The sequence below is a fragment of the Eutrema salsugineum genome, unplaced genomic scaffold, assembly GCF_000478725.1.
Source record: "Eutrema salsugineum unplaced genomic scaffold, Eutsalg1_0 scaffold_8, whole genome shotgun sequence".
Taxonomy (NCBI): domain Eukaryota; kingdom Viridiplantae; phylum Streptophyta; class Magnoliopsida; order Brassicales; family Brassicaceae; genus Eutrema; species Eutrema salsugineum.
Genome location: NW_006256414.1, coordinates 13,281,110 through 13,305,295, shown reverse-complemented (window position 1 = coordinate 13,305,295; position 24,186 = coordinate 13,281,110). Strand labels below are relative to the sequence as shown.

The 24,186-nt window shown below is 42.0% G+C and overlaps 2 non-coding genes across 2 annotated transcripts; both read right to left on the bottom strand.

Annotated features, from left to right (window-relative positions):
- Window positions 1-5,221: 5,221 nt before the first annotated feature.
- Window positions 5,222-5,328, bottom strand: LOC112082317. Its single transcript, XR_002896976.1, has one exon. It is a non-coding gene; the product is annotated as a small nucleolar RNA R71 (small nucleolar RNA).
- An 18,144-nt stretch (window positions 5,329-23,472) lies between these two features.
- LOC112082706 lies at window positions 23,473-23,579 on the bottom strand. Its single transcript, XR_002897325.1, has one exon. It is a non-coding gene; the product is annotated as a small nucleolar RNA R71 (small nucleolar RNA).
- Window positions 23,580-24,186: the final 607 nt, after the last annotated feature.

The following is a 24,186-nucleotide window of genomic DNA, read 5'->3' as shown; positions in this document are numbered from 1 at the left end:
AGATCTCCAAATTTGAGCTGAATCAGACGGTGAGAAGGCCTTCAATCGGGGGTGAACTTCTGACGGTTTGACTCTGAGCTGAATATCTGGTCTTCTATCGATTTTGTTAAGTTTTTCCCTAAGTTTCCTGAAAAGAGTCTTGGAACTACAAATACTAGAAAAACGTAATAAAAGTACTTGAAAGCAATAAAAAACATAGAAAAAGTTTTTCAAAACGATCTATAAAAGTGGTCAAAATACGGTGTTATCAACTCTCCTAGACTTAAACCTTTGTTTGTCCCCAAACAAAGCAAAAGTCTAAACTTGTGAAGTGAAAACAAAAATAGGAAATGCACAAATCTCAGAGACATGAACTCCTATACTAGGACCAAAGATCGTGCATCAATCCACAACTTAGTCTAGAAAATTCTCACCAAGACACAAAAGATACTAGTCCACTTTTTCCGTCATGCAAAACTTAAATAATCTAAATCTTGATTCCAGTTAACTAGCTCTCTACATTCATTAAGTGTAATAGTGAATTTTCATTAAAGACATCATCCAGGGTAGACGGCGTTTGGCATTAAGTGGTGGAGTTAAAGTGTTTCAGGTTACCTGATGAATTAGGAGGATGCGAGATAATATGCAAAACCGCAGGAGAGATAAGGACCTGTTGATGACCGCAATTTTCAGTCACTTCTTCTTGCCAAATGTTGTTGCATAATCCTTCCTCCTTTGTTGTGAACAGCTATTCCCCCAGACTTAGATTCTTTCCTGGAATCATAAAATTATCTCCAAAACTCCATAAAGTCGAACTCTATCTTGCCTTGGGACTGAAAATTTGACCTCTCTAAACTCTGTAAGGCTTTTATTTCCTTTCTTTTCCTATTTTCGGATTTTTATTTTATTTTATTTTTTTTTTTGGAAAGGGGAAATGCCTTTTAAAGAGTGAGAGACTAGAGGACGAGATTGTACCAAAATTTGAGATTTTTCTAAGGCAAAGTGAGCTTCCTCATGTGTTGAATCCTTCCGGGAAGTTTTCCGGCAAAATCGCAGGTCTCTGTCTTTGGTGACTGAAAACTGCGTCGTTCCTCTTTCTCTCCAACGTTTTTACACATGTCTGCATATAAGACAATAGAAAATAAGAGTGCATGTGGTTTGAAAGAGGCTTGGTTAAGGTGGGGAACTAGCTGAAGATCAACTAGCCATTCAAGATCAACAAAGAGTGGTAAAACGGTAAAGGAGTCCTGAATGTATGATTTGTTTCCCTGGTCTAATGCTTTAATGAGAGAATTAAGTCCAAGCTAAGCCCAAATAAAACAGAGCTAGTGTATTCCTTCATCTAAATCGAAATCATTCAAATTCCTCTGGGGTACTTCGTTTCAAATGTGCTTAGCTACCCATAGTCTAGTCCTAAATAATGAATGAGTGTGTCACTAGGAACAGTCTAAAAGCACACAGTCAACTATCATTGATTCATGTTCACCATTCTCTTCAAAACGTATTTTGTTTTGAAAATTGATTTTGAAAAGCGTATTCATGTTCCCCATTCTCTTTAAAACGTATTTTTTTTAAGGAAAATGCAAAAAGTGTAGATAATGCAAGACTCATGAAAGAAAAGTGGTTAGAAATGGATGAAATCCTCCTCCAGACTTAATCACACTGTCCTCAGTGTGAAACAAGTCGAGATTGGACGAGAAAAATGCATAGATAATCGAATTTGGTACGGCCAAAGAGAATTTACCTAGATCCGGGATGCTGGTGGAGATGGACCGGATTCATTCGAAGAGGTTTGGGAAGGTAATAGGTGGTGATGGAAGGTGGTGGGAAGTGATGAATGAGGTGGAGTGGCGTTTGGTGAGGTGGAATGAGGTGAAGTGGGTGGTTTGGGGTTGGGTATCATCTGAATGACCATTTGCCGCAGTCAGGGGTCACGCGATGATATGTTCATAATTTGCATCATTTAGGTTGCGTATTTCATTCCAAATCGTGTTTTATTTCATGCATTTTAGGTCCTTAGGGTTTGTTTTAGAACTTAGGAGATGCATTAGGTCCCAATGAGTCTTCGCATGTTTTGAGTGTTTATCAGGTGTATTTGGAGCTATTTGGAGCTGAAAAGATGAATCCAGGAAGTGGAATGGTGATCAAGGCTTGAAAAATGGTGAAATTGGGTTTTTGGAGGTTCTCGGCCATGCTCACACACCAGGAAGGTTTTTCTCGGCCATTCTCACGTACCGCGGGTGGATTTTGTCGGCCAAAACGCGTACCGGCCAATGGATTTCTCGGCCAAAATCTCCGGGTGCAGACACGTTTCCGAAATCGCCTGTCCGGGGAACCTTCCGGTCCGATTCAGCTGTCGGGTGCTTCATCAAAGTTGGAGAGTATTGGATCACGGTTCCAGTGCAAGTGGAATCATGGAATTCGGACGCGTGCGAAGAAAGTTAAGCTTGTCAGAAGAAACTCCTGTCTCGCTGCCGTTTTGGACGAACCCGATAAGCTCCGAAGAATGGGAAGAACAGTGCCCTTCCAGGCCGATTCAGTTTCCAGGACCTTCATGAGAATCAGAGGCATTTGAGTCCTCTTTCCAGGACGTCTGAGATCATTCAATTCGGAGCTATGAACAGGAAGATACGGTCTCCGGAATGGACACATGTATAGACGTCTCTCTCTGATCGTGTAAATGCACTGCAAAGATGAGCCCTCCAGGAAGCCTTCCACTTCCCAAGCACCAAAGCTTCCTTCAACAGAGTTGGAGATATATGAGCCCTCTGTCTTCTGCAACAGGAATCACTCAATTCGGACAAGTATCTTATGAGTTACACTCTCCGGAATGCGAAGTGGTCCAGACAACCCTGAATGATGCGACCTAAGTGAAACATGCCGCGATGAATGCCACGGTCTGGGACTTGACCGTGGCAACTTTTGCACACCTTCGGCGAATGACACGATCTTCATGCCACGGTCTACACTTGACCGTGGCAAACAAACACTTGGCTGGGAAGAACTTTACAAGCATTCGGCACTTGACACGGTTTCAATGCCACGGTCTAGGACTTGACCGTGACAACTTTTACACATCTTCGGCGTTTGACACGACCACTTGCCACGGGGCTTGACAAAGAGCTACTAGACCGTGGCAATCCAAGAAGTTCATCACTCAAACCCAGAAAAGAAGAGACACGGCCACTAGACATGGTGTAAATCAAGCTATGGCAACCTTGATCATGAAGAATCTGTCCAAGAACTTTGACACTATCAGTTTGCCACGGTCTGTCCAAGCATCATCTGACCGTGGCAAACCACACCACTATCCATCAAAGCCAGGTCAGGACTCAGTTTGTCCTGGGCTGACCCGGTCCGCAAGAGACACTATATATGCTTTTTAGGGTTTTTTCCAAGACTTAAGCTTTGTTTTCTCTTGTTTCTCTTTCCTTTTGAGTGTAAAAACGAGTTTGATTAAGAGATATCTAAGGGATTTGATCATTCCAAAGCTGTTTCTCATCATCTCATTTCTGCTTCTAATCATGATTAACATCATCTCTTGCAAAAGATTAGATGTGTTTTGCATATTAGTGAGTAGTCATCTTTTAAACTTCTAGGTGTGTAGATTAGGGTGCTTAGATGATTGATTTGTGATTTTTAGGGTCTAGATTCTCATTTCATTTCCTTAGTTAGCTTCTCTTAATGCTAGATCTCTTTTTATAAGCTTGGGGAACTTAGGCATTTATCCACCCACAAGATGTTTGATGAAATGCCTGAATGAGCTAACTTAAGGGTTTATGCCTTTTCCATCATGGGAATGATTTGTTAAATGCATGAATGACATATTAGAACTGTTTCTTAATGCTCATTGATTCATATTTCACAAATGATGATTTGGTTTGAAAGTAGATTAGTGTAGAGATTAATGCCTTCATGAGAAGATTAGTCTAGATTAGAGTTCTAAGTTGAAATGTTTGAGATCATGTGATTGCTTGCTATGTCTTTCTGTGTAAGATTCAATCTTCTTGGTTGAGAGATTGTTTGGTCACTTACTAGGCTTGATGCATTATGCTTGTTGATTGCTTGATTATATCTAATGGTTGTTAGACTTGATTAAGTGATTAGCAAAGGGATTATTGTCATGGGAATGAATTAATCTGATTAAGAAGCCTAGACTAAAGAGTAGCAAGCGTTGCATTATGTTCTTAGCATCATGATTCAATATCTAAAGCACCCTAATCAATGATCACATCTAGAGGTTTAGCTTTTATCATCTTTATTATCACCATCATCTTGTTGAGCTTGCTTTAATTACTTCCTTATCATTGCTTGTTTGTTTCTTGTTTATGATTTCATTTATTACTTGTTATCAAAAACCTGTCTTTGATCACTTGACTTAAGAACTTATCACATAAACTAGTGCCCAACTACCACACATATGGATTGACACCCCTTATACTACTTTGACAAGGGGATTGATAACCCTTCTTAAGGCCTTAAAAACCTTAGTTATCAATTGGCGCCGTTGATATATTGTGTGGGGATTTTTAGCATTAGTTTCTGATATAGTTTTTTGAGATCAAGTTTATTTTGTTTTACTGATCACCTTTCAAGCTCTGTCTTTGTTTTCAGGTTTATGATCACAAGAAGCCAGGCCAGAAGACAAAGAGAAAGAGCTGTTCACTTGGAGAGGTTAGGAATAAATCAGCAAGTTGGGAATGAGCATCAGGCTCAAGAAGCTGATCACGGTCAAAGAGCTGGTAATAGGATTGGAATTCAGGCTCAACAGGCTCAGGTCCATCAGGGACACGCTCATGGTAACCAGAACCAAGACCTACCTCAAGTTAACCAGCCACAGCCCCACCCAAACCCACCCATACGTCATCAGCCCCAACCAGTCTTTGTTGGTGAGAATGACCGAGCTTATGCTCACCAGTATGGAGCAGGAATCAGGCCACCTCCTTTCCAAAACAACAAATTTGAGGTGAAGGCCTCTTTGATCAATATGGTTCAGAATCAGAAGTTCCATGGCTTACCTATGGAGGATCCCTTGGAGCATCTGGATCAGTTTGACAGAGTTTGTGATCTCACTAAGATCAATGGGGTATCTGAAGACAGCTTCAAACTGAGATTGTTCCCATTCAGCCTTGGAGATAAGGCACATCAGTGGGAAAAGAACCTCCCAACAGGATCCATCCACACATGGGAGCAATGCAAGATTGCCTTTCAATCCAAGTTCTTCTCAAGCTCAAGGACTGCAAAGCTAAGGAACCAGATTTCCAGCTTCACTCAACATTCTAATGAGACCTTTGGAGAAGCTTTGGATAGGTTTAGAAGCTACACAAATAAGTGTCCACATCATGGCTTTTCAGAAGCCTCTCACCTTAGCACTTTGTATAGAGGAGCTGTTCCTAAGATCAGGATTCAGTTGGACACAGCATCAAATGGAAATTTCTTGGCAAAAGAAATCAATGCAGCTATGGAACTTGTTGAGAACTTAGCCATGAGCCAAGACACTTATGCGGAAGATTATGATAAAAGCTATAGAGGAGAAGATTCTGGTAGACACCAAGAGCTGGAAGAGAAGATCAAAGTGCTGAATATCAAGCTTGACAAAGCCCTACCTGCCACTCAAAAGCCTATAAACTATGTGAGTGAGGAAAAGAGATGCTTCACAAATACAAATGAAGAGGGTCTCACTCAAGAGGAGTTGCACTTCATTGGGAATCAAAACAAGTTCAATGGTTACAGCAACTTCAATAACCACCAGAACTTGTCCTATAGGAGCAACAATGTGGCCAACCCCCAAGACCAAATATACCCTCCTCAAAGCTTTGTTCAACAGAATCAGTACCAAGGTAACTCCCAAGGTCAACAGGGTTTTCAGCAACCAACGGTTCAGAATCAAGGGAATAGCTTCACAAATCAAGTCAGCCTACAGCCAAAGGCTCCACCTCCTGGTTTTGGTCCACCACCTGTTCAACAAAGTCCTGATTTCAATGTTGTTCTCCAACAGCTCTTACTAGGACAACAAAAGATGGTATATAACCTGGAGACACTGGGCGCTGAACTAAAGTCTATTAAAAATAACAAGGGCATCTGCACTTCTGAACCACAAGTCTCTCTTCTTGGTAAAGCGGTTCAAAACCCAAAGGATTATTGCAATGCCATCTACTCCAATGATGACCACTCAGCTGCTGTGCAAGAGATTGAAGATCTCCTTTATGGTCAACTTTCTAGTGAGACTGCACAAACTCATGAGGATGAAGACACCATTATAGATGATTTCATGGGATTCTTACATGAACTCAATGAGGACTTTGAGAGCAAAAGTGTGGGGGCAGCCGGTTCAGTTCTTTCTGTTCAGCAAAGGAATGATTCAGTGTCTCTTGAAACAAAGGAGATAACAACTGGTCAAGCAAAGCCAACAGATTGTGCCTCCACCTCTGAATCAACTCAGATGAAGCCCACCTCCCTCCCAAAGCTAGGCAACCCAGGGAAGTTCACCATCTCTTGCACTCTTGGCAACTTTAGAGTTGAGAATGCTTTGTGTGATTCAGGCTCAAGTGTGAGTATAATGTCTAAAGATATGATGGAGAAGCTAAAGGTCAAGTCTATAACGTCTTACCCTTCTTCTATCACCTTTGGTGATTCCTACTCCAGGAAACCATATGGATTTTTAGAAGACTATCCACTTCAAGTTGGTGAATGTGTAATCTCCACTGATTTTGTCATCATGAAGATGAAGAAGACCAAAGAGCTCCCCCTATTGCTTGGAACTGCATTTCTCAACACCACTGGTGCAATGATTGACTTTGATACTCAAAAAGTGGTGCTTACAAAGGTGGATAAGGATGCCTTTTACCCTGTTCAACCACCTTTAGCTGAATTTTGTGGATCAGTTGTCCAAGAGATAGAATCGCCTAAGGTACTTGAGATGAAGTATGTGGGAAGTGCTGGGATTTTAGGTGGATCCCAATCTCTTTCAGCTGTGGAAAATGAGAAAGAACCCCACATCAACTCTGGTTACAAGTATGAGAATGGAGGGCCATTGATCAGAGAAAAAGATATCTTGCTCTCATGGTCTCCTACACTTAGTGATCTAAGGATGATTAACACCAAAAGTGATGGCTCAGCATCAGAAGACAAGAGTATTAAACCTGATATTTCTTCCCAAGACTTTGATCTCACTCCTTGGGTTGATGATGATGGATCTCTGAAGTATAAGCTGGATTGCAATGGGAAACCAGGTCTGTTTGCTGAAGTGAGGGCATGTCTCACAAAGGCCATCTTTGATAAAGACCCAGATGGTATTCAAGAGCTGGTGGACAAAGGTCTCAAGATGGGATCTCAAGGACAAGGGTCTAATGGTTCCCAAAGGCAGCAAACCAACTCAGCTTTCTTGCTCAGGACCATTGAAGTGCTGAAAAGCATCAGTGCTCAACCTCACCCCAGCTAAAAACAGGTTTTTCAAAGTCAAACTTAGTGACTTTAAACAAAGTGCTCTTGGGAGACACCCCAAGCTTATCCTTGTATATAATCTTATTAATCTTTTCTCTTCTTTTTCATGTTTTAGGATATTTTGATGGGTTTTGTGAAGTGTTTTCAGGTCTAAGGTGACTAAGGAATACTGTGGTCCAAGGACAAATTGAAAAGGAGTCTGTGAACAAGCTGAGGAAGGACTTAAGGGATGAAAACTGGTGAGCCGCCTGGTGTGCTACTTGGGTGTGCGAGTTGGTCCAAGACAAGTCCATGCCGCACAAGGGAGTTCAGGCCAAGCCAAACCCATCGCCAGTGATGTCTGGCCTCATCTGGTGCAGATACTCACTCCCCTTTTGCATAAGAACCACACCAGGTATCACTCCAAACACTTGTAAATGAGCATTTAGCATTTTTCTTTATCTTTTGCATTTCATGTTTGATTTCTCCTCTTTCTCATGCTTTTATAACACAAGAGACTGTGTTATTTAAGTGTGGGGGAGGAGTTTCATCCTTTACTAATCATGTTTTCTCTTTTCTTATTTTACATTTTGAGTCTTGAGTCACATTCTTGCATGCATTCATGTAGTTTCATCTAAGTGCATATAAAAAACCAAAAAAATTGAAATCTGAAAACATTTCACAAAAAAAAATGATCATGTAGTTGCATTCTCATTTTTTTTTAGGATTGAATCTAGTTTGCATCATATAGGTTGCATCTTGCTGGGAGTAATGATAGTTTTTCCTTGAGAGTACATCACTTTGAAAATTTGGACCAAATATGCTTGTGAAATGATTTTTGTGCTTGCAAGGCTTGAATGATTTGAATCTGAGAAGCAAGTTTGAATTGAACTCAACTCTAATAAGTGAAAACCCTGAACTTGACTTGAAATTATCATTTGATGCATTGTTTGAATAAGCTTGTGGATACCAATATACATATTTGAGCTAGAATCCTGTTTTTACCATCCTCTTCCTTAGCTCAAATAGCGGAATCTGCATAATAGATCAGTTTTCCTCACCCTGAACCCATCCTTCTTTCAAGCCAATTGTTTGTGTGTGATTGAGAGGCCACCTTGGACCAAACTTAGCAGAAAGTGTTAGGTTTAGGGCGACAAGGGCAAGTCTCATTGAGTGCTAAGTTCCATCATCAAGGAGCTGAGAGATTTGGCAAGAACTAAGTGTGGGGGAATACTTGTTGGTGAGTGGAAAAAGGAGAGATGAGTGGAAATAAAAGGAGAATGGTGAGAACTAGGGGATAAAAAAAGAAAAGAAATCAGTCTTGGAGTTTTGAGTCAAAGAAAGTGAGCTCTAGTGTTTTGAAAAGAAAGAGTCTAGCCTCTAAGTGACAAAAAAAAGAAGCCAAAGAGCTCAAATGTTTTAAAAAAAGAAAGAAAAAAAGAGGTTAGAGGTTACAAAGGAAAGTGAAAAAGAGCTATGGAAAGTTTGAACTCCAAGACTTGTGTATGAAAAGGAAAAGAGAATCCCCTAGTGAGAGAAGAATGAGTGTGAAAAGTAAGCAAGTGAGGAAACTTTGAGTAGAGTGTGGGGTGGGATGAGTCCTTGCCCTTGTATGCATAGGTTGCCTTTTACCTTTAGCATTCTGCCAAAGTTTGGTCATTCATAGAGAGATCCGTTTGCTGCATTGAACCCACTCAGGCATTGATGAGATCATTTTAGTCTCATAACCTCACCCTAGCCAAACTATGTTTGTTTAAACAATGCATCATTTGATCCACTTGGTAAAAAGCTTAATGAATGTGAAAGAGTTGAGAGAGAGAAGAACTTGTGGAGATTCCTTGTTGAGTTGATATATATCTGAGTATGGCTTTGCATTGCATAATTGAGCATGAACTTGAATTCTCATTGTGATCACTTCTCTCAAAAAGGAAATATAAACTCCCAATGCATTCAACCTCTCTCTCTCATTTGTTCTTTTTGCTTGAGGACAAGCAAAGGATAAGTGTGGGGGAGTTGATATGTTCATAATTTGCATCATTTAGGTTGCATATTTCATTCCAAATCATGTTTTATTTCATGCATTTTAGGTTCTTAGGGTTTGTTTTAGAACTTAGGAGATGCATTAGGTCCCAATGAGTCTTAGCATGTTTTGAGTGTTTATCAGGTGTATTTGGAGCTATTTGGAGCTGAAAAGATGAATCCAGGAAGTGGAATGGTGATCAAGGCTTGAAAAATGGTGAAATTGGGTTTTTGGAGGTTCTCGGCCATTCTCGCGCACCAGGAAGGTTTTTCTCGGCCATTCTCACGTACCGCGGGTGGATTTTGTCGGCCAAAACGCGTACCGGCCAATGGATTTCTCGGCCAAAATCTCCGGGTGCAGACACGTTTTCGAAATCGCCTGTCCGGGGAACCTTCCGGTCCGATTCAGCTGTCGAGTGCTTCATCAAAGTTGGAGAGGATTGGATCACGGTTCCAGGGCAAGTGGAATCATGGAATTCAGACGCGTGCGCAGAAAGTTAAGCTCGTCGGAAGAAACTCCTGTCTCGCTGCCGTTTTGGACGAACCCGATAAGCTCCGAAGAATGGGAAGGACGGTGCCCTTCCAGGCCGATTCAGTTTCCGGGACCTTCATGAGAATCAGAGACATTTTAGTCCTCTTTCCAGGACGTCTAATATCATTCAATTTGGAGCTATGAACAGGACGATACGGTCTCCGGAATGGACACATGTATAGACGTCTCTCCCTGATCGTGTAAATGCACTGCAAAGATGAGCCCTCCAGGAAGCCTTCCACTTCCCAAGCACCGAAGCTTCCTTCACCAAAGTTGGAGATATATGAGCCCTCTGTACTCTGCAACCGGAATCACTCAATTCGGACAAGTATTTCATGAGTTAAACTCTCCGGAATGCGAAGTGGTCCAGACAACCCTGAATGATGCGACCTAAGTGAAACATGCCGCGATGAATGCCACGGTCTGGGACTTGACCGTGGCATCTTTTGCACACCTTCGCACGATTTTCATGCCACGGTCTACACTTGACCGTGGCAAACAAACACTTGGGTGGGAAGAACTTTACAAGCATTCGACACTTGACACGGTTTCAATGCCACGGTCTAGGACATGACCGTGGCAACTTTTACACACCTTCGGCGTTTGACACGACCACTTGCCACGGGGCTTGACCAAGAGCTACTAGACCGTGGCAATCCAAGAAGTTCATCCCCCAAACCCAGAAAAGAAGAGACACGGCCACTAGACACGGCAACCTTGATCATGAAGAATCTGTCCAAGAACTTTGACACTATCAGTTTGCCACGGTCAGTTTGCCACGGTCTGTCCAAGAATCATCTGACCGTGGCAAACCACACCACTATCCATCAAAGCCGGGTCAGGACCCAGTTTGTCCTGGGCTGACCCGGTCCGCAAAAGACACTATATATGCTTTTTAGGGTTTTTTCCAAGACTTAAGCTTTGTTTTCTCTTGTTTCTCTTTCCTTTTGAGTGTAAAAACGAGTTTGATTAAGAGATATCTAAGGGATTTGATCATTCCAAAGCTGTTTCTCATCATCTCATTACTGCTTCTAATCATGATTAACATCATCTCTTGCAAAAGATTAGATGTGTTTTGCATGATTAGTGAGTAGTCATCTTTTAAACTTCTAGGTGTGTAGATTAGGGTGCTTAGATGATTGATTTGTGATTTTTAGGGTCTAGATTCTCATTTCATTTCCTTAGTTAGCTTCTCTTAATGCTAGATCTCTCATTATAAGCTTGATCTAGAACTTAGGCATTTATCCACCCACAAGGTGTTTGATGAAATGCCTGAATGAGCTAACTTAAGGGTTTATGCCTTTTCCATCATGGGAATGATTTGTTAAATGCATGAATGACATATTAGAACTGTTTCTTAATGCTCATTGATTCATATTTCACAAATGATGATTTGGTTTGAAAGTGGATTAGTGTAGAGATTAATGCCTTCATGAGAGGATTAGTCTAGATTAGAGTTCTAAGTTGAAATGTTTGAGATCATGTGATTGCTTGCTATGTCTTTCTGTGTAAGATTCAATCTTCTTGTTTGAGAGATTGTTTGGTCACTTATTAGGCTTGATGCATTATGCTTGTTGATTGCTTGATTATATCTAATGGTTGTTAGACTTGATTAAGTGATTAGCAAAGGGATTATTGTCATAGGAATGAATTAATCTGATTAAGAAGCCTAGACTAAAGAGTAGCAAGCGTTGCATTATGTTCTTAGCATCATGATTCAATATCTAAAGCACTTTAATCAATGATCACATCTAGAGGTTTAGCTTTTATCATCTTTATTATCACCATCATCTTGTTGAGCTTGCTTTAATTACTTCCTTATCATTGCTTGTTTGTTTCTTGTTTATGATTTCATTTGTTACTTGTTATCAAAAACCTGTCTTTGATCACTTGACTTAAGAACTTATCACATAAACTAGTGCCTAACTACCACACATATGGATTGACACCCCTTATACTACTTTGACAAGGGGATTGATAACCCTTCTTAAGGCCTTAAAAACCTTACTTATCACGCGACCGCGGTAAAATAGTGCTCAGCCGCAGTCAGAAAGACGCGGCCGCGGTCGAAGTGGTGTTTCCCGCGGTCTGAACGCCTGCGACCTCGGGGTCTTAATATGCAGCCTGTTCCTGCCTCTCCTTGGTTACTACTGGGCCGAGCAGTCAGGGACCATCTTTCTTTTTGGTTTTTTTGGTTTTTTATTTTAATTTTTTGGCTTTTTGATTTATGAGAAACACTTGAAATTAAGAAAAAGAAAATGATCAACAGAAAAAGAAAGAAAATCCTAAAGAAAACAATACCTAAATGGGTTGCCTCCCATTAAACGCTTTTTTTTTAAGTCGTTTAGCTCGAATTTGGTGTAGGACGTTCCTTAGTCCAATGAAGAAGATCTTGTCCTGAGACAAGTCTTTTTCGACATCTCCTTGCTTTGCCTAGCAGGTTAATCGTCACTCCAAAGTTCTTCTTCAAACTCTTCTATTGCAGAACGTTTTCCTGATTTGCTGTTGTATGGGACAGCTTCTGTGAAGACATCTTTGTCGATATTAGCAAATGAAATCCTCCAGTTTGGCCAGTCCATTATAGCTCCGGAAGTAGCTAGAAAAGACCATCCGAGGATCACTGGATGTGCTGCTTCTCTTGTTTCGACAATGTAGAAGTCGACAGGCACAATGCAATCTCCTATTCTCAAAGGAATTTCATGAGCTATTCCTTTAGTGGTTGCATTGGAATCATCAGCTAGACTAATCTTTGCTCTAGTCCTGCGCATGTGCTTAATATCAAGTCTCAAAGAAATTGCCTCGGACATCATGTTAAGACAAGCTCCAGAATCACATAGTATATTCTTAAACATTTCACCTCTAATAGAACAAGAGATGAAAAACTGACATGCAGTCTTGACCTTATGGAGAGTTCGAACTTGCCTTTCTTTGTAAGTGTTGGCTGGTGTTTCAAACGCAGAAAATAACTCACAAAAGAAAGCTGCAGCGTCGTATTCAATGATTAAATCGATGTATGGCATCTTTATCTTGCTGCATATCGGGTCTTCTTGGATTGAAAAGTCAGCTGAGTCCTCAACACATTCCATTGCCATCATACAAGGTAAAGATTCCTGCCAATCTTTTTCTTCATCTGAAACCTGGTTTCTTTCTCCCTGAGTTGCCTTTTTAGGTGCTGGAGGTTGAAGTTGGGCCAGAAGATATACCATCTTCCTTTCAAATCCCGGAGGCGAATCTGAACGACCAATCTCCGCAGTCAGAGGCCTTGCGACCGCAGGAAAAGGAGCCTTGGCCGCGGTAGAGTGGTCGCACCCGCGGCTCCGAATGTGTTTTGCTCATAGTTTGCTTCCTCTTTCTCGTACTTCGTACGAACCTCTTCAGCTTCTTTCTTTGGTAAACTAGCATCATCTGAACTTATACCAGGGTGTTGTTGTGCATCTTCATCAGGATGTTTGGGAGATTTCTTAGAAAATCTCACAATTGGCTCAATGTTGGGCATCTGTCCCATTCTTGCATCAATCTCCCGTGCCTTGACCTCGAGTTTGTTCAGCCTGTGCTCGATCTCCTGCAACTCTTCGTCTGTCTTCTCTCTATACCAGGAGGCGAATTCTCTAACTTCTTTGATCTCCTGCTTCGATTAGACAATATCACTTGAGTTTTGTATGATGTCATACCCTTGCCTTGTCTGCTCTGGTGCGACTTGGTTGATCATCCCAGCTATTGTGTGTGCGTCCTTGTGGGTTTGTTCTTCCAGAACTCGTACATGATTGGCCAGAGGAACTAATTTTCTGTTGAACTCTTCGGAGATTGAATCAATTCTCCTGGGTAGGGTGTTCTCGGTGAGAATTTGCTGATCAAGGAACTGGTTTATCATTCTTTTAAGACGTCCCAAACATTTGCTGATCCTCAATATGTCCTCTTGCTGATTAGGGTTCTGTGGTGGAGGATGGCTGGCGTGTGGCTCAAAATAGGTCGGAAGAGGACCATAAGGATCTTTCCGGCGTCGAGCAGGCTCCCTACGCAAGTAGTATGGATGATTCGGCTGGCTTTATCGATCCATGTAGCTAAGATCTCGAGCTTGATGTTCTTCTCTATGTCTGGTGGCTTGAGGAGTGTTGTAAAAACCTCCCTCATAGTTGGGATTTCGATTTATAGGGTCCATTGCTTCGGGAATGGAAACAAAAGAACCAAAAACGAGAAAACCGGCTAAAGCTAATTGCTTAAGTGAAAAACGGTTAAGAGAACTAAAATTATGAACTAAAGCTTGAAATCAAATCGGTGTGAATCTATAGAAAAGAAGGCGCTGGGTTTCAGGAAAGTTTTCTACGGGGTATGAACAATTCATAACATTGTTCGAGAGTAAATTTGATAAGATCTTCGCTTAAACTTTTCGAACAAGAGTCACGGACGTATGAATAAGCCATTGTCGTGATCATAGACAACTATCTCTCTCAACTCTGACCAATAGGTTTTCACTCTGGCCCTGGAAGACTCGTCAGCATTCACAAATCGCCCATAAGTAGGTTTCCACTCCTATGTTTGTTTTGCTCTCCCAAACTAGATCTGACACCAGATGAACACTTTCGTGTCACTAAACATCTGAATCAGACTGTAGTTCGTGACGCTACTCTCATGCAATAAAAGTAAATTCAGAAGAAAAAGTTCTAAGATTCGGCTTCAATAGCTCATCGAATCCTCATCGAACATATATATCCCCATCGAAAATCCCCTTGACCCAACAATAAAACTACTCAGACATGATGAACGAAATCAAAAACATAGTATTAAAAAGTAGAGCAATAATCGAATTGAAAAAGAAAGAACAATGGTTCAAGAGATAGATCGCTCTCTCCCTAAACCTAAAACAAAAGATTAAAGTAAAATTTCTTCTAAATTATTTTGTCTCGCCTAAAAACGACGTAAATGATAAGTATTTATAGTCTCCAATGCTCGCTGGTGTCTAAGGTTCCATAATTGAGCCTAAGAAAATGATTTGGGCTTCAGAAATGGGCCTTCTAACTCGGAGTTGGCTGGCCGCGGTCGGGAAGTGCGTGACCGCGGAGAATGGATGCTTGGCCGCAGTCGGGAAGCTCTGACCGTGGTGAAATGGCTGTTGGCTGCGGGTGGAAATGTTTGTCGGCTGGTTTACAGGACATCTTGCTCTTCGCGTATATTTTGATTGAACCGTTGGATTGCCAAGCTGTAAAGTGTGCTGGAAAGATGATAGTTCCATCTTTGAGATCTCCAAATTTGAGCTGGATCAGACGGTGAGAAGGCCTTCAATCAGGGGTGAACTTCTAACAGTTTGACTCTGAGCTGAAAATCTGGTCTTCTATCCATTTTGTTATTCTTTTCCCTAAGTTTCCTGAAGAGAGTCTTAGAACTACAAATACTAGAAAAAACGTAATAAAAGTACTTAAAAGCAATAAAAACATAGAAAAAGTATTTCAAAACGATCCATAAAAGTGGTCAAAATACGGTGTTATCATTGTCACAACTTGACACAACCACATGAGCATCTCTGAACATTTGAGGCCACCAAAACCCTGATTGTAACACCTTGGCCACTGTCTTGAAAGCTCCTAAGTGACCTCCATAAGCTGAGCCATGAAATTCCTGTAGCACTGGTTGCATCTCTTCCTCAACTAAGCATCTCCTATACAGGTGGTCTTTGTTCAGCACATACAAATAAGGTTCATCCCAATGACACCTTTGCACCTAAACACTCAAAACATGCAAAGACTCATTGGGACCTAATGCATCTCCTAAGTTCTAAAAAAAACCCTAAGGACCTAAAATGCATGGAATAAAACATGATTTGGAATGAATTATGCAACCTAAATGATGCAAATTATGAACATATCACTCCCTTGCTGGATCCCCATCTGCTGAAACTTGGCCAGATAATCAGGTGTCTCTGGTTCAGTTTTCTTGATTCTCTTTGGTGCCTCTTCAATGGCGCCTTGGGAACCTCCAGCTGAGCTGCTTGAACCACTCTCAGTTTGTTCATCATCAGAGACCACAGCCAGTTGTTTTCCCTTCTTCTTGGAACCAGAAGCAACCACCAAAGCTTTCTCCTCATTCCTTGTTCTTTTTGGCTCTTGTTCACTCCTTCTTTGCTTCGTGCTCTTCTTGGTGCCTTGGCCATTTCCTTTTGGCTTTGAAGATCCTGAGTCCAAGCTCTTGTCTTTGGATGCAAGACCTTTCTTCATGCGGGCTAGAGCATTGGTTCTCTCAGTCATCTGCCAAAAAAATCTCAGAAACAAGTCAGCACAAGATCATGGTCCACAAAGTTCTCAAAAATTTTGAAAAATTGCTGCAAAAATCGATTTCTAAAGCACATGAACAATTTTCTCAATCCAAGCATCAGTCCAATGAATACATAGCAATGCAAAACAAAAGTGCAAAGCAAAGACTCAGCAAGAAACAAGTTCATCACTTTTTCAAGAAAAATTGATCTTTCCATGAATTATTTTGCAACAATTTTCAAAATTTAAGAACAGTGAATCACCAAGAAAGAGCTCTGTTTTCCATGATAATCTAGCACCCTAGCATTTATAAAAATAATCCCAAGGTCTACAACAACCTACTAAAATCGATTCCACAAAATGAAGCTAAAAAATCACCATTTATGAACATGGAAAAAGATGAGTTTTAACAAAGTGAACCTTGGGATTATGTGCAAATGGGTTCGAAATGCTAACAGGATGAGATTACCAACTCAAAATCGAGCTCAGAGCACTTTGAATCAACGAATTTGGTGAAGTAATGAGAAATAGATCCACTTGTTTAGAAGGCAAACTCGTGTTTTTGGTGAGGAAGAGAGAGTCTGGGACTAGGTATAGCCTTTGGACTGGTGTTCAATAGATCCACTTTGACCAGTCAAAGCTTGACCTGTCCTTTTTTGTTGACCAGACTCCTTTTTCCTCTTTTTTACGCCTTGGACCCGGTCTATCTCATCCCGCACGACTGACTCAGTGTGTTCTGCAAACTTCTTCCTATCCCGCACGCCCAAGTCGCACACAATACTCTCCTGAGAGCTTTGGCCTTCACCTTTGTCCTGCGACCTGGCGTGACCTCCTGATGACCCGCAAGCCCGTCTCGGTTTAAACCGCGAGTTCTTGTGCGACCTGGGACCTGGTGTTGACTGTCTTGCATGTCCAGGTCGCACAAAAATCTCCTTCGCACGATCTGGTCCCTTCTCTCATGCTGCGACCTGGCTGAACCTTCAACAAACCCACACGTCGAACCCGGTGTATTTAGCGAGTTAATGTGCGGCCTGGTCTTCTTTGTATCCAACTCGCATGACCAGGTCGCACATTTTAGACCTTGGCCAATCTTTTGCTCATTTTCATCGTGCGACCTGGTCTCCTCTCTGAACCAACTCGCATTCCCAGGCCGGTGAAAACAGCGAGCGTTCCTGCGGCCTGGGAACTTCCCCGTCTAACTCGCAGAACTAACTCGCACGTTTTTAACACTTGGACGCCACAGGTTCTTTTCTGGTGTACGGCTTAGTTTGCTCTGGGACCGTCTCGCATGACCAGGCCAGTGTAAACGGCGAATGTTCGTGCGGCCTGGTCTTCTCTTAACGCCGAGCCGCACACCTGACTAGCAGTTTTTGACACTTGAACGCCTTGGACTCTCCTCTTTGTTGTGCAGCCTGGGATCCCTTTAAATCATCCCGCATAACCAACCCGGTGTAAACAGCGAGTGTTCCTGCGAGTTGGTTCCTCCTTTGTTCAGGCCGCATGCTCATCTCGCACATTCTGACACTTAAACACCTCGGCCTCTTTTCCTAGTGTGCGTCCTGGGAGGATATTGAGCCAGGCCACATAACCAACCCGGTGTAAACTGCGAGTTCTTCTGCGGCCTGGTCTCTCCTTGGTTTAAGCCGCATTCCCAACTCGCAGACCAGCAGTACTTAGCATTTTTCTTGCTCAAATCTCTTGCTGCTAGGTGAATAACTCGCAGGACCAAGTAGGTGTTAAGAGCGAGTTCTTCTGCGAGTTGGTATCTGGCCTAACTGAGCCGCACACCCAAGTAGCACACAAGCGTCCATCAAGTTTCGATGCCTTAAACCCTTTTTCCAGCCTTCTCACATGCTCCATTCCACTCTAACCTTGAGCCATGGCCTCAAAAAGTCACATGGGAGCTGAGAACAACTCACAAAACCCATCAAAAGATCCTAAAACATAAAAAGAAAGAAAAAAAAAGATCAAAAGAACTATGTACAAGGATAACCATGGGGTGTATCCCAAGAGCACTTTGTTTGAAGTTTCTAAGTTTGAATTTGATACCAAGTTTATGCTGATGGTGGATCAAGGAGGGGAACTGATGTAGCTTCCTCCTTCTTTTGTGAGACTAGGTAGTGCTTGATCCTTTGGCATTGACCACAAACTCTTTACCATCTTTACCTTCTAACACAACAGCTCTATATGGCCTAATTTCAAGAATCTTAAAGGGACCAGACCATCTAGACTTAAGTTTTCCAGGAAATAACTTAAGCCTAGGTTGAACAGCAACACCAAATCACCTTCCTTGAACTTCCTTTTCAAAATTCTTTGATCATGTAGAGCTTTGGTCTTTTTTTTATAGATCTTGGAGCTCTCAAAAGCCTCAACCTGATCTCTTCAAGTTCATGGAGTTGAATTATTCTTTTTTCTTGAGCAGTTTTGATATCAAAGTTCAGCAACTTCACAGCCCATAATGCCTTGTACTCCAGCTCAACAGGAAGGTGGCAGCTCTTCCCATATAGCAGATTGAAAGGAGATGTCCCAATTGGAGTCTTAAAGGCTGTTCTATAAGCCCACAATGCATCATCCAGCCTTTTGCTCCAATCTTTATGCTTGAGCTAACAGTCCTCTCAAGAATGGCCTTAACTTGTCTATTAGACACTTCAACCTCGCCACTAGTTTGAGGATGATAAGGAGTAGCTACCTTATGTTTCACTCCATGCTTCCTCAGCCACCAATATGTACTGATTCCCATAAGATGAGATGAATGGCCCCATGAAATCCACTCCCCAACAATCAAAAACTTCAACCTCAAATATTAGATTTTGAGGCATTTCACTCCTCTTTGAAATGTTTCCATTCCTCTGACAGGCATCACACGCTGAAACAACCCTTTAAGCGTCCTTGAACATAGTAGGCCACCAAAACCCACTCTGAAGAACCTTTGCCACCGTCTTGAATGCTCCCATGTGACCTCCAAAAGCTGATCCATGGCAGTCTTGCAACACAGGTTGCACCTCCTCTTCAGCAAGACACCTTCTATACAGCTGATCTTTGTTCAGGACATAAAGATTGGGTTCATCCCAATGGTATCTTTGGACATCTTTGAAGAATTTCTTTCTGCGGTAAGCATCAAGTTCTGGTGGTTCCACTCCGCAAGCAAGAAAGTTCACAATGTCAGCAAACCAAGGCATTCTCCTCTCTTGTATGCTATCCACTTCCTCAAACTTTAAGTAAGAGTTGAGCACCATCAATGATTCCCCAGGGAGAGAGTAATTAAGAGGGACTTCAGAGTCCACTCTTAACCTAGAGAGATGGTATGCAGCTCCATTCTCTATGCCTTTCTTGTCTTGTACCTCCATATCAAACTCTTGAAGTAAGAAGACCCATCTCAGGAGTCTAGACTTGGCGTCCTTCTTAGTCATGAGATATCTGAGGGCTGCATGATCAGTGTACACAGTGACTTTTGATCCCACCAGATAGCTTCTGAATTTATCAAATGCAAAAACTATTGCCAGCATTTCCTTTTCTGTGGTTGCATACTCTTCTTGAGCAGAATCAAGGGTCCTACTGGCATAGTAGATCACATAAAATTTTCTGTCCTTCCTCTTGCCAAACACAGCTCCAACTACATAATCTGAAGCATATGTCATCACTTCAAAGGGCAATGACCAATCAGGGGCCTGGACAATTGGTGCACTGATCAATGCTTCCTTGATCTTCTTGAAAGCTTCCTCAGACTCAGCATCAAAGACAAATTCAACCTCTTTGCACAACAGCCTAGTCAGAGGTCTAGATATTCTTGAGAAGTCTTTAATGAACCTCCTGTAGAAACCTGCATGTCCAAGGAAGCTTCTTATGCCCTTGACTGAATTTGGAGCTTGCAGATTCACCATCACTTCCACCTTTGCTCTGTCCACTTCTATTCCAGCTTCTGAGACCTTGTGCCCCAACACTATTCCATCTTGAACCATGAAGTGACATTTCTCCCAATTTAACACCAAGCTGTGCTCCTCACATCTATCAAGGACCTGAGAAAGATTAGACAAACCAGAGGAGTGATATGTTCATGATTTGCATTTCATTCTAAATCATATCTTATTTCATGCATTTTAGGTCTTTAGGGGTTGTTTTAGGATTTAGGAGTTGCATTAGGTCCCAATGAGTCTTTGCATGTTTGGAGTGTTTATCATGTGTATTTGGAGCTATTTGGAGTTGAAAAGATGAATCCAGGAAGATAAATGGTGATCAAGGCTTGAAAGATGGTGAAAATAGGTTTTGGAGGTTCTCGGCCATTCTCGCGTACCGCAGGAAGGTTTTTCTCGGCCATTCGCATGTACCGCAGGTGGATTCCTCGGCCAAAACGCGTACCGGCTAGTTAAGTTTCTCGGCCACAATTTCCGGGTGCAGACACATTTCCGAAATCGCCTGTCCGGGGAACCTTCCGATCCGATTCAGCTGTCGGGTGCTTCATCAAAGTTGGAGAAGATTAGATCATGGTTCCAGAGCAGGTGGAATCATAGGATTTGGAGGCGTGAGCAGAGAGTTAAACTCGTCGGAAGGAACCCCTGTCTCGCTGCCGTTTTGATCGACCCGATGAGCTCCGAAGAATGCGAAGGACGGTGCACTTCCAGACCGATTCAGTTTACAGGGCCTTCATCAGAATCCGAGATATTTGAGTCCTCTTTCCAGAACGTCTAAGATCATTTAATTCGGAGCTATATGCAAGAAGATAACGTTTCCAGAATAGACACATGTCTAGAAGCCTCTTTCTGATCGTGTCAATGCACTGCGAAGATGAGCCCTCCAGGAAACCTTCCACTTCCCAAGCACCGAAGGTTCGTTCACTAAATTTGAAGATGTATGAGTCCTCTATCCTCTGAAACTAGAATCACACCATTCGGACCAGTACCCTAGAAGTTATGCTTCCCTGAACGTGAAGTGGTCCGAGGAGCCCTGAACGCTGCGAGATTGATAACCCTTATCAAAGCTTAAATTATGCTAAAGGAAAGATGGCACGGTGGAATGCCACGGTCCACATCTGACCGTGGCACTTGATTTCAGTTCTTCGGGGTTTGATACGATCTTCATGCCACGGCCTACACTTGACCGTGGCAAGGTAACATTTGGCCGCGGAAGGATTTTACTTACATTCGGGATTTGACACGACCACACGCCCCGGCTTTAGACTTGGCCGTGGCAACTTTGTGCAATCTCTCGGCATTTGACACGGTCCCCTCGCCACGGCTTTAGACTTGGCCGTGGCAACTTTGTGCAATCTTTCGGTGTTTGATACGACCATGCATCACGACCAGAGGGAACCCGTGGCACCATGATTCATCCAAGAACAAGAGACACAGGACTTGACACGGTCACTTGCCACGGCTTGACCAAAAACTGCTAGACCGTGGCAACTTCTTCTTTACCCACCAAAGCCAGGTCAGTACCCGGTTTGTTAAGGGCTGACCCGGTTCGTCTAAGGCTACTATAAGTACTTTTTAGACCTAATTTGGAGAGAACCGTACCTTATCTTTAGTCTCCTTTTCCTTTTTGGTGAAAGAACCATTGTTTAAAACCTTGTTTTGAGTTTAATATCGATTTGAAGAGTGTTTTCCATCTTGTCTATCATTTCTCATCATCAAATCACACTTCTAGTCATGATTAACAACACATCTTGCAAAGGAACTAGTGTGTTGATCATGATTAGTGAGTAATCTCCATATTAAGGTCTTAGATATGTAGATTAGGGTGCTTAAGTGGTAGATTAGTGAGCTTAGGGGTTAGATCATGCATATTCCATTCTCTACAACCTGTTCTTAGTGCTAGATCCATACAAATCATATGTGGTCTAGATTCTGGACATTTCATGCACCAAAAGTGTTTGATGAAATGTCTGAACCAAGGTTGTTAGAGGTTTAAGTGTTATTCATCATGGGAATGATTGTCTATATGCTTAAATGACAGATTAAACTGATTCTTAATGCTTGTTGATTCATGTTTCACTAATGATGATTAGGTTAGAAACTGTTTTGGCATAGGAGTTGATACCTTCATGAGAGGATTAACTTAATTAATGATGTTTAAGTTGAATGGTTTGCTTGATCATATGGTTCATTAACTCACTAGTTTATCACTGAAGGCACCCTAATCCACTATCATGTCTAAGACCTTTCTCATCATCATACATACATTCTCATCTCATTTAGCTCATTTACTTGCTTGTTTAAGTTGATCATTAGCTTTAATCCTTGTTTTTCCATTCTTAGTTGTCATTAATCATCAAAACTTCACTCATTTGGCTTGAATTAAGAACTGATACTGTATCTAAGTGTCTACACATGATGGATTGATACCCTTTGTACTGCAAAGTGACAAAAGGGATTGATAACCCCTCATTTAGAGCCTTGAAAACTCTAAGTTATCAATTGGCGCCGTTGCCAAAGTGTGATAGCATTGAGATTGTGTCATTTCTTGAGATCAAGCGTTTTCTTTTGTGTTTTCTAGTTTCTTTCAAGTTCTGTTTGTGATTTCAGGTGCATGCACACCAGGTCCAGATCAAGAAGCTGTGGTCCACCTCTCCCCTTAAACGACAACATTAATCTTTTGGTACCAAGGAGGAGAAGGGACAGGCGTGGCAGACAGATTGATCAGGCTGATATGGAAGACCAAAGAGAGCATGTGGTGGACATAGAACAACCGGTTCAAGAGCAACAAGCTCAGGGTAATGGAGCTGGTAATGGAGTTGGTCAAGGGTTACATCAGGGTAATGTCCATCAGGAACAAGTGCATCAACAGCAAGCTTATGTCCACCAGGGACAAGCTCCAGCTCATCAACAGAGGCATCAGGCTAATGTACAGCAAAGACAACAGGTGCACCACCAACATCAGCCCTTCCAACACCAGCAAAGGAGATATGAGCAGCCACAGGTCTATGTTGGAGAGAATGACAGGGCCAATGCTCATCAGTATGGAGCTGGAATTCAGGCACCACCTGTGCAAAACAAAAACTTTGAAGTGAAGGCATCCTTGTTGAATATGGTCCAGAACTCAAAGTTCCATGGATTAGCAATGGAAAATCCCTTGGAACACTTGGATCAATTTGATAAAGTGTGTGACCTGACAAAGATAAATGGAGTTTCTGAAGAGAGTTTCAAGCTAAGATTATTCCCCTTCAGTCTTGGTGACAAAGCTCACCAATGAGAGAAGAATCTTCCAAGAGGCTCCATTCAAACCTGGGAGCAATGCAAGCAAGCCTGCCTATCTAAGTTCTTCTCCACCTCCAGAACTGCTAAACTGAGAAACCAAATCTCTAGCTTCACTCAACACAGCAATGAGAGTTTTGGTGAAGCATATGAGAAATTCATGAGCTACACCAACCAATGCCCACACCATGGGTTTAGTGAGGCTTCTCTTCTCAGAACACTTTATAGAGGAGCTCTTCCCAAGATTAGAAACCAGCTGGATACTGCTTCCAATGGGAACTTTCTGGGTAAGGAGATTCATGCTGCTTTAGAGCTAGTGGAGAACTTAGCAATGAGCATTGACACTTATGGTGAAGACTATGACAGATCAAATAGATCTGAAGGTTCAAGCTCTGAACAGAGGCTCAGCAGAGAAGTTAAGTAGTTGAGAAATGAATTGGACAAGTTGAAACTCACCACTCAAAAGCCAATGCACTTTGTAGGAGAGTATGAGGAACCTTCTCAAATTTTTGAGAACATAAGTGAAGAAGGTCTAACCCAGGAGGAGCTTAACTACATTGGGAATCAGAGGTTCCAAAGATATCAGTATGGCAATGCAAATCAGAACCTCTCTTACAGGAATCCCAATGTGGCAAACCCACAGGACCAGGTCTATCCCAATTCTCAAGCTCCACAGAACTTTGTTTCCAAGAACAACTTTCAAGGAACTTTTCAACCTAAGAATCAGTTTGCTCAGAATCAGGGTTTTGGTCAGCAACAGCAACCATTTCAGGGTACTGGTTTCAGTTCACAGCAACAGCAA